The sequence below is a fragment of the Ursus americanus genome, chromosome 1, assembly GCF_024610735.1.
Source record: "Ursus americanus isolate L20-20 chromosome 1, mUrsAme1.1.p, whole genome shotgun sequence".
Lineage (NCBI taxonomy): Eukaryota > Metazoa > Chordata > Mammalia > Carnivora > Ursidae > Ursus > Ursus americanus.
The window spans coordinates 490,654-502,278 of NC_142127.1; positions in this window are offsets into that span (position 1 = coordinate 490,654).

An 11,625-nucleotide genomic window follows, 5' to 3' on the forward strand; every position below is an offset into this window, starting at 1 on the left:
TGTGCCAAAACGCTTAGGCCCACGCTCCCGCTCGCCTGTGCCCTCACCTCGCACCGCCCCTCCGCTCGACGCACAACTGTCGGAACCAGCATGTGGGCCTCCTGGTGGCTAACCTTAACCCTAGGTCGGCACCCGAAGGGCCCTTCCAAAGGGGCTGGCGCTGCTCTGCCAGGGATTGGGGACCCCCAAACCCCAGCGCCGGACTCACCCTGCTGCCCCGCTGTCACCCGGGCCACAAGGGGCGCCGTCTGTCATTCAGAGCGGGAGAACGGACAGGGCCCTCCGAGCCCCTGGCGACCTTCGAAGGCCCCCCGTGCCAAAATGCTTGGGCCCACACTCTTGCTCGCCAGCGCCCTCACCTCGGCCCGCCCCTCCGCTTGCCACACACCCGATGGATCGTGCCTGCCAGCCTCCTTGTGGCTAACCTTATGCCTAGGTCGGCCCCTGAGGGTCCCTTCCCGAGGGGCCTGGCCCCGCAACGCCCGGGATTGGGAACCTCTGAGCCCCAGCACCGGACCCACCCTGCCGCCCTGCCACCGCCTGGGCCGCTAGGGGCGCCGCCGGTCATTCAGCACGGCAGAACCGGTAGGGACCTCCGAGCACCCAGCGACATTCGAAGGCCCCCCCACAACACATAGCTTGGACCCAGGCTCCTGGTCGCCAGCGCCCTCACCTTTGCCTGCCCCTCCGCTCGCCGTACAGCTGCTGGATGGAGCCTGCCGGCCTCCAAGGGGCTAACACTAACCCTAGTTAGGCCCCCGAGGGGCCCCACCCAAGGGGCTTGGCGCCATAACGCTGGGGATTGGGGACCCCGAGCCCCAGCGCTGGAATCACCCTGCCACCCTGCCACCACCCGGGTGGCTAGGGGCGCCGCCAGTCATTCAGGGTGGGAGAACGGGCAGGGCACTCTGAGCCCCCGGCGACATTCGAAGGCCCCCCGCACCAAAACGCTTGGGCCCATGACCCCGCTCGCCAGTGCCCTCATCTCGGCCCGCCTCTCCGATCACCGCATAGCCGGCGGATCAGGCCTGCCAGCCTCCTGCTGGCTAACCCTAACCCTAGGTCGGCCCCCAAGGGGGCCCCTTCCAAGGGGCCTGGCCCCGCAACGGGGGGAATTGGGGACCCCCGAGTCCCAGCGCTGGACTTACCCTGACGATACACCGCCACCCGGGCCGCTAGGGGCGCCCCCGTCATTCAGGGCGGGAGAACGGGCACGGCCCTCTGAGACCAAGGCGACATTTGAAGGCCCCCCGTGCCAGAGCGATTGGGCCCACGCTCCCACTCGCCAGCGCCCTCACCTCGGCCTGCCCCTCCGGTCGCCGCACAGCCGGCGGATCGGGTATGCCAGCCTCCTGGGGGCTAACCATAACACTAGGTCGGCCCCCAAGGGGACCCTCCCAAGGGGCCTGGTGCCTCAACGCCGGGGATTGGGGATCCGCAAGCCCCAGCGCCGGACTCACCCTGCCGCCCTGCAGCAACCCGGGTGGCTAGGAAGGCCGCCGGTCATTCAGGGCGGGATAACGGGCAGGGCACTCCGAGCCCACAGCAACCTTCGAAGTCCTCCCGCGCCAAAACGCTTAGGCCCATGCTCCCGCTAGGTAGCGCCCTCACCTCGGCCCACCCCTCCGCTCGCCCCACAGATGGCAGATCGGGCCTGCCAGACTCCTGGGGACTAACCTGAACCCTCCGTTGGCCCACAATCAGCCCCACCCAAGGGGCCTGGCACCGAACACCAGGGATTGGGTACCCCCGTGCCCCAGTGCCAGAATCACCCTGCCACCCTGTTGTCACCCGGGTGGCTAGGTGTGCCGCTGGTCATTCAGGGTGGGAGAACGGGCATGGCTCTCCAAGACCACGGCGAACTTTGAAGTCCCCCGTGCCAAAACGCTTGGGCCCACACTCCCGCTCGCCAGTGCCCTCACCTCAGCCCGCCCCTCCGTCGCTGCACAACCGGCGGATTGGGCCTGCCGGCCTCCTGGCGGCTAACCCCAACCCTAGGTCGGCCCCCGAGGGACCCCTCCCAAGGGACCTGGCGCTGCAAGGCAGGGGATCGGGGACCCCCGCTCTCCAGCGCCGGACTTACCCTGACAATATGCCACCACCTGGGCCGCTAGGGGTGCCGCCCGTCATTCAGGGCGGGAGAAGGGGCATGGCCCTCTGAGACCACGGTGACATTCGAAGACCCCCCGCGCCAGAACCCTTGGGCCCACGCTCCTGCTCGCCAGCGCAATCATCTCAGCCCGCCCCTCTGCTCGCCGCACAGCCGGCGAATCAGGCCTGCCAGCCTCCTGGGGGCTAAGTCTAACACTAGGTCGGCCCCTGAAGGACCCCTCCCAACGGGCCTGGCGCTGCAACGCCGGGGATCGGGTTCCCCGAGCCCCAGGGCTGGACTCACCCTGCCTCCCCACCGCCACCCGGACCGCTAGGGGCTCCACCCATCATTCAGGGCGGGAGAATGGGCATGGCCCTCTGAGACCATGGCAACATTCGAAGGCCCCCCGCGCTAAAATGCTTGGGCCCATGCTCCCACTCGCCAGCGCTCTCATCTCGACCCGCCTCTCCGCTCGCAGCACAACTGGCGAATCAGGCCTGCCGGCCTCCTCAGGTCTAACCCTAACCCTAGGTCAGCCCCCAAGGGGCCCCTCCCAAGGGGCCTGGTGCCACAATGCCGGGGATTGGGGACCCGCGAGCCCCAGCGCCTGAATCACCCTGCCGCCCTGTCGCCACCGGGAGGCTAGGGGTACCGACCGTCATTCAGGGTGGGAGAACGTGCAGGGCACTCTGAGCCCACGGCAACCTTCGAAGGCCCCCTGCGCCAAAATGCTTGGGCCCACGCTCCCGCTCGCCAGCGCCCTCACCTCGGCCCGCCCCCCATTAGCCCCATAGATGGTGGATCGGGCCTGCCGGCCTCCTGGGGGCTAACCCGAACGCTAGGTCAACCCCCGAGGGGCCCGTCCCAAGCGGCCTGGTGACGCACTGCCGGGGATTGGGGACCCCCGAGCCCCAGCGCCGGACTCACCCTGCTGCCTGGCCACCACCTGGGCCGATACTGGCGCCACCGGTCATTCAGTGCGAGAACGGGCAGGGCCCTCCGAGCCCCGGGTGATCTTCGAAGGTCCCCGCGCCAAAACGCTTGGGCCCATGCGCCCGGTTGCTAGCGCCCTCACCTCGACCCGCCCCTCCGCTCACTGCACATCTGGCGGATCAGGCATGCTGGCCTCCCGGGGACTAACCCGAACCCCCCGTCAGCGCCTGAGGGGCCCCTCCCAAGGGGCCTGGCGCCGCAATGCCAGGGATTGGGAACCGCCCAGCCCCAGCACTGGACCCACTCCGCTGCCCTACTGCCACCCGGGCCGCTAGGGGCACCACCCGTCATTCAGGGCGGGAGAACGGGTAGGGCACTCCGAGCCCTTGGCGACCTTCAAAGGCCCCCCACGCCAAAACGCTTGGGCCCACGCTCCCGCTCGGCCTGCCCATACACTAGCACCACAGCTGGCGGATCGGGCCTTCCGGACTCCTGGGGCCTAACCCGAACCCTAGGTCAGCAATGGATGGGCCCATCCCAAGGGGCCTGGTGACACACTGGGGGATTGGGGACCCCCAAGCCCCATCACAGGACTCACCCTGCCACCCCACCGGGCCCGGGCCAAAAGCAGCGCCGCCAGTCATTCAGGGCGTGAGAACAGCCAGGGCCTTCTGAGCCCCGGGCGACCTTCGAATGCCCCCCGGGCCAAAACGCTTGGGCCCAGGCGTCCACCTTCTAGAGCCCTAACCTCAGCCCACCCCTCTGCTCACCGCATATCCGGCAGATCGGGCATGCGGGCCTCCTGGGTACTAACCCGAACCCCCCGTCGGCCCCCGAGGGGCCCCTCCCAAAGGGCCTGGCGCTGCAACGCCAGGGATTGGGGACTCTGAGCCCCAGCGCCTGAATCACCCTGCCGCCCTGACGCCACCCAGGTGGCTAGGGGCGCCGCCGGTCATTCAGGGCGGGAGAACGGGCAGGGCTCTCTGAGACCACGGTGACCTTTGAAGGCCCCTGAGCCCAAATGCTTGGACCCACACTCCTGCTCGCCAGTGCCTTCACCTTGGCCCGACCCTCCGCTCGCTGCACACCTGGCGGATCGTGCCTGCCGGCCTCCTTGTGGCTAACCCTATGCCTAGGTCGGTCCCCGAGGGTCTCTTCCTAAGGGGCCTGGCCCCACAATGCTGGGGATTGGGAACCTCCGAGCCCCAGCGCTGGACCCACCCTGGTGACCCACCGCCACCCGGGCCGCTAGGGGCGCCGCCGGTCAAAACGCTTGGGCCCACGATCACGCTCGCCAGCGCCCTCACCTCGGCCCACCCCTCCGCTCACTGCACAGCCGGCGGATCGTCCCTACCGTCCTCCTTGGGGCTAACCCTAAGCATAGGTCAGCCCCCGAAGGGTCCTCCCAAAGGGGCATGGCACCACAACGCCGGGGATTGGGGACCCCAAACCCTAGCGCCAGAATCACCCTGCCACCCTGCCGCTACCTGGGTGGCTAGGGGCTCCGCCGGAAATTCAGGGCGGGAGATGGGCAGGGCACTCCGAGCCCACGGAGACCTTCGAAAGCCCCCCGTGCCAAACGCTTGGGCCCACGCTCCTGCTCACAAGCGCCGTAACCTCGGCCTGCCCATACACTAGTGCCACAGCCGGCGGATCGGGCCTGCAGGCCTCCTGGGGGCTAACCCGAACCCTAGGTCGGCCCCCGAGGGGCCCGTCCCAAGGGGACTGGCGACACACTGCCGTGGATAGGGGACCCCCGAGCCCAAGCGCCGGACTCACCCTGCCGCCCTGCCACCACCCGGGTGGCTAGGGGCGCCGCTGGTCATTCAGGGCGGGAGAACGGGCAGGCACACCGAAACCCTGGCGACATTTGAAGGCCCCCTGTGGCAAAACGCTTGGGCCCACGCTCCCACTCACCAGCGCCCTCACCTCGGCCTGCCCCTCCGCTCGCCGCACAGCTGGCAGATCGTGCCTGCTGGCCTCCTTGGGGGTAACCCTAAGCATAGGTCGGCCTCCGAAGGGCCCTTCGCAAGGGGCCTGGTGCCGCAATGCCAGGGATTGGGGACCCCGAGCCCCAGCGCCAGAACCACCCTGCCGCCCTGCCACCACCTGGGTGGCTAGGGGCGCCGCCGGTCCTTCAGGGTGGGAGAACGTGCAGGGCACCCCGAGCCCCCTGCCACATTCGAAGGCCCCCCACGCCAAAACGCTTGGGCCCACGCCCCTGCTCGACAGCGCCCTCACCTCGGCCCGCCCCTCCACTCGCCCCACAGCTGGCAAATCGGGCCTGCTGGCCTTCAGGGGGCTAACCCTAACCCTAGGTCGGCCCCCGAAGGGCCCCTCCCAACGGGCCTGGCGCCGCAACGCCGGGGATTGGGGATCCCCGAGCCCCAGCGCCGGACTCACCCTGCCGCCCCGCCACCACCTTGGCCGTTAGGGGCGCCGCTGGTCATTCAGGGTGTGAGAGCGGGCAGGGCCCTCCGACCCCCAGCGACCTTCGAAGGACCCCGCACTAAAACGCTTGCACCCATGGTCCCACTCGCTGATGCCCTCACCTCAGCCCACCCCTACACTCCCGCACATCCAGCGGATCGGGCGTGGCGGCCTTCTGGGGACTAACCCGAATCCTCCATCAGCCCCCGAAGGGCAACTCCCAAGGGGCCTGGCGCCGCAATGCCAGGGATTGGGGACCCCGAGTTCCAGCGCCGGAATCACCCTGCCACCCTGCCGCCACCCGGGTGGCTAGGGGCGCCAACGGTCATTCAGGGTGGGAGAACGGGCAGGGCACTCCGAGCCCCTGGCAACCTTCGAAGGCCCCCTGTGCCAAAACGCTTGGGCCCACGCCCCTGCTTGCCAGCGCCCTCACCTCGGCCTGCCCCTCCGCTCACCCCACAGCTGGCGGATCAGGCCTGCAGGCCTCCTGGCGGCTAACCCTAACCCTAGGTCGGCCCCAGAGGGGGCCCCTCCCAAGGGGCCTGGCGCCACAATGCGGGGGATTGGGAACCCCCCGAGTCCCAGCACCGGACTTACCCTGACGATACGCTGCCACCCCGGCCGCTAGGGGCACCGCCCGTCATTCAGGGAGGGAGAACGGGCAGGGCACTCTGAGCCCCCGGCGACCTTCTAAGGCCCTCCGCTCCAAAACGCATGGGCCCATGATCTCGCTCGCCAGCGCCCTCACCTTGGCCCGCACCTCCGCTCGCCGCACAGCCTCCGGATCGGGCCTGCCGGCCTCCTGGGGCCTAACCCTAACCCTAGGTCGGTGTCCGAGAATCCCCTCCCAAGGGGCCTTGTGCCTCAATGCCGGGGTTTGGGGACCCCGGATCCCCAGCGCCAGAAACACCCTGCCGCCCCTCCACCACCTGGGCTGCTAGGGGCACCACCGGTCATTCAGGGCGGGAAAACGGGCAGGGCCCTCCGAGCCCCCGGCGACCTTCGAAGGCCCCATGCGCCAAAATGCTTGGGTCCACGCTCCCGCTCTCCAGCACCCTTACCTCGGCCCGCCCCTCCGCTCGCCGCACAGCCAGCGTATTGGGCCTGCCGGCCTCCTGGGGGCCAACGCTAACCCTAGGTCGCCCACCGAGGGTCCCCTCCAAAGGGACCTGGGGCCGCAATCCGGGGATTGGGGACCCCCGAGCCCCAGGGATGGACTCACCCTGCCGCCCCGCCGCCACCCAGGTCCCTAGGGGTGCCGCCGGTCAATCAGGCCAGGAGAACGGGCAGGGAATTCCGAGCCCCCGGCAACCTTCGAAGGCCCCCCCGCCTCAACCATTTGGCCCATGCTCCCCCTCCCCTGCTTCCTCACCTCGCCCCACCAGTCTGCTCCCCACACAGCCGGCGGATTGGGCCTGCCAGGCTCCTGCAGCTTTACCCTAACCCTAGGTCGGGGGCCAAGCGTCCCCTCTCAGTGACCTGGCCTCCCAGTGCGGGGGATTGCGGACCCCCGAGCCCCAGTGCTGGACTCAGCCTGCCACCACACAGCCACCAGGGCCTGTCGGGGTGCCAACGAGCATTCAGGATGGGAGAACCGGCAGGTCCCCCCAAGCCCCTGGTGACCTTCGATGGCCCCCCGTGCCACTACGCTTGGTCCCACGCTTGCCCTCCCCTACGCGCTCACCTCGGCCCGCCCCTCCGCTGGCCGCACAGTCGGAGGACAGTGCCCGCCGGGCTCCTGGGGCCAGCGCTAACACTACGTCAGCTGCCAAGGGGTCCCTCCCCAGGGCCTGGCACCACAGTGCCGGGAACTGGGGACACCCGAGCCCCAGTGCCAGACTCAGTCTACTGCCGCGCAGCCACCCGTGCCCCTCGGGGCACCGCTGAGCATTGAGGGCGGGAAAACCAGCACGGCCCTCTGAGCCCCCCGTGACTTTTTTTTTCTTTGTCATTTTTTAATTTTAATGTTTTTTATTATATTATGTTAATCACCATACAGTACATCCCTGGTTTTTGATGTAAAGTTCGATGATTCATTACTTGCATATTACACCCAGTGCACCATGCAATACATGTCCTCGTTACTACCCATGACCATTCTATCCCATTCCCCCACCCTCCTCCCCTAAGAAGCCCTCAGTTTGTTTTCCAGAGTCCGTAGTCTCTCATGCTTCATTCCCCCTTCTGATTACCCCCCTTTCTTTATCCCTTTCTTCCCCTACCAATCTTCCTAGTTCTTATGTTCCATAGATGAGAGAAATCATATGATAATTGTCTTTCTCAGCTTGACTTATTTCACTTAGCATTATCTCCTCCAGTGCCGTCCATGTTGCAGCAAATGTTGAGAACTCGTTCTTTCTGATAGCTGAGTAATATTCCATTGTATATATGGACTACAACTTCTTAATCCAGTCATCTGTTGAAGGGCATCTCGGATCCTTCCACGATTTAGCCTTTGTGGACAATGCTGCTATGAACATTGGGGTGCATATGGCCCTTCTCTTCACTACGCCTGTATCACTGGGTAAATACACAGTAGTACAATGCCTGGGTCATAGGGTAGCTCAATTTTTCACTTTTTAAGGGACCTCCACACTGTTTTCCAGAGTGGCTGTACCAACTTGCATTCCCACCAATAATGTAGGAGAGATCCCCTTTCTCCACGTACTCTCCAGCAATTGTTTCTTGCCTTGTCCATTTTTGCCATTCTAACTGGCGTAAGGTGGTATCTTAGTGTGGTTTTGATTTGAATTTCCCTGATGGCTAATCGTTTTGAACATTTTTTCATGTATCTGTTAGCCATTTGTATGTCATCATTGGAAAAGTGTCTGTTCATATCTTCTGCCCATTTTATGATTTGTTTATTTGTTTCTCATGTATTGAGTTTGAGAAGTTCTTTGTAGATCTTGGATACCAGTCTTTTATCTGTAGCATCATTTGCAAATATATTGTCCCATTCCATGGGCTGCCTCTTAGTTTTTTTGACTGTATCCTTGGCTGTGCAGAAGCTTTCTATCTTGATGAAGTCCCACAAGTGCATTTTATCTTTTGTTTTTCTTGCCTTTGGAGATGTGTCCTGAAAAAGGTTGCTTTGGCCTATGTCATAGAGGTTGCTGCCTATGTTCTCCTCTAGGATTTTGATGGATTCCTGTCTCACATCGAGTTTTTTCATCTATTTGGAGTTTATCTTTGTGTATGGTGTGAGAGAGTGGTCAAGTTTTATTCTTTTGCATGTAGCTGTCCAATTTTCCCAGCATCATTTATTGAAGAGACTCTCTTTTTTCCCCTGTATGTTTTTTTCCTGCTTTATCAAAGATTAGTTGCCCAAAGAGCCAAGGGTCCATTTCTGGGTTCTCTATTCTATTCCATTGGTCTATGTGTCTGATTTTGTACCAGTACCATGCTGTCTTTGTGATCACAGCTTTGTAGTACAGCTCGAAATCTGGCATTGTGATGTGCCCAGCTTTGTTTTTCCTTTTCAACAGTTCCTTGGCGATTCGGGGCCTTTTCTGCTTCCATACAAATTTAAGGACTATTTGTTCCAGTTCTTTGAAAAATGTCATTGGTATTTTGATTGGAATAACATTGAAATTGTAGATTGCTCTGGGTAGCATGGACATTTTAACTATGTTAATTCTTCCAATCCATGAGCATGGAATATTTTCCCATCTTTTTGTGTCTTCTTCAATGTCTTTCAAGAGTGATTTATACATTCTAGAATATAGATCCTTTATGTCTCTGGTTAAGTTAATTCCAAGGTAACGTATGGTTTTTGGTGCTAATGTAGATGGGATGGATCCCCTAATTTCTCTTTCTTCGGTCTCGCTTTCTTGTATAGAAATGCAACTGATTTCTGAGCATTGATTTTGTATCCCGCCACATTACTGAATTGCTCTATAACTTCTAATAGTTTTGGAGTGGCTTCTTTTGGGTTTTCCATATAGAGTATCATGTCATCTGCGAAGAGAGACATTTTGACTTCTTCTTTGCCGATTTGGATACTTTTTATCCCTTTTTGTTGTCTGATTGCTGTTGCAAGGGCTTCTAGTACTATGTTGAATAAGAGTGGCGAGAGTGGGCATCCTTGTTGTGTTCCTGATCTTAAGGGAAAGGCTTCCAGCTTTTCCCCATTGAGAATGATATTTGTTGTAGGCTTTTCATAGATGGTTTTTATGAGATTGAGGAATGTACCCTCTATCTCTACACTCTGAAGGGTTTTAATCAGGTAAGGATGCTGTATTTTGTCAAATGCTTTTTCTGCATCTATTGAGAGAATTGTATGATTTTTAAATTTTTCTTTCTGGGTAAAATTTAAGACACTGATAGATTTGCAAATGTTGAACCACCCTTGCATCCCAGGGATGAATCCCACTTGGTCATGATGGATAATCCTTTTAATGTACTGTTGGACTCTATTAGCCAGGATCTTGTTGAGGATTTTGGCGTCCATATTCATTAGGGAAATTGATCTGTAATTCTCCTTTTTGATGGGGTTTTTGCCTGGTTTGGGGATCAAGGTAATATTGGCCTCATAGAATGAGTTTGGTAGCTTTCCTTCTGTTTCTATTTTTTGAAATAGCTTTAGGAGAATAAGTATTATTTTTTCTTTGAATGTTTGGTAGAATTCCCCAGGAAAACTGTCCGGGCCTGGAGTTTTGTTTTTTGGAAAGTTGTTTATCACTGACTCAATCTCTTCATAATTAATTGGCCTGTTTAAAAAATCAATTTCTTCCTGTTTCAGTCTTGGTAGTTTATAGGTTTCCAGGAAGGCCTCCATCTCATCCACATTTCTTAATTTATTGGCATAAAGCTGTTGATAATAGTTTCTAATAATCCTTCAATTTCATTGGTGTTTGTTGTGACCTCTCCTTTTTCATTCATAATTTTATTAATTTGGGTCCTTTATTCTTTTGGATAAGTCTTACCAGTGGTATGTCAATTTTATTAATTCTGTCAAAGAATCAGCTTCTAGTTCTGTTGATCTGCTCTACTGTACTCCTGGTTTCTAATTCATTGATTTCTGCTCTAATCTTGGTCAACTGCTTCCTCAAGCATGGATTAGGCCTGTCCCTCTGTTGCTCTTCCAGCTTCTTGAGGTGAGAATATAAAAACTGCATTTTAGATTTTTCTTTTCTTTTGAGTGAGGCTTGGATGGCTATGTATTTCCCCCTTAGGACTGCCTTTGCAGTATCCCATAGGTTTTGGACCATTCTGTTTTCATTCTCATTGGTCTTCATAGATTGTTTAAATTGATTTTTGATTTCCTGGTTTATCGAATCATTCCTGAGCAGGATGATTCTTAGTCTCCAAGTGTTTTTGTTTCTTCCAAATTTTTCCATGTGGTTGAGTTCCAATTTCAGAGCGTTGTGGTCTGAGAATATGCAGGGAATAATGTCAGTCTTTTGGTATCAGTTGAGACTTGTATTGTGACCCATAACATGGTCTATTCTTGAGAATGTTCCATGGGCATTAGAATAGAATGAGTATTCTTTGGTTCTGGGGTGTAGTGTTCTATATATATCTATGAGGTCCAACTCATCAAGTATGGCATTCAAAACTCTTGTTTCTTTGCTGATTTCTTGCTTAAGTGATCTATCTATTGCTGATAATGGAGTGTTGAGGTCCCCTACTATTAGCATATTTTTATCTCTATGCCTCTTTATTGTGGTTAAGAGTTGGCTTGTGTATCTTGCTGCCCCCCTATTGGGGGCATATATATTTATAATTGTCATATCCACTTGTTGGATACATCCTTTAAGAATAATATAGTGCCCTTCTGTGTCTCTAACTATAGTCTTTAGTTTAAAATCCAATCTGTCTGATATGAGAATTGCTACCCCAGCTTTCTTTTGAGGTCCATTGGCGTGAAAGATGGTATTCCATCCCTTTACTTTCAGTCTGAATTTTTCTTTAGGTTCAAAATGAGCCTCTTGCCGACAGCAAATGGATGGTTCATGTCTTTTTATCCAATCTGCAACCCTGTGGTGTTTTATGGGAGCATTTAGGCCATTTACATTGAGACTGATTATTGAGAGATATGATTTTAATGATGCCATGTTGCCAGTAAAGTCTTTGTTTCTATACATTGTGACTTTCTGTTCTGTATCACTCTTGCGGCCTTTTTACTTTTATAGAACCCCCCCTTAATATCTTCTGTAGGGCTGGTTTCG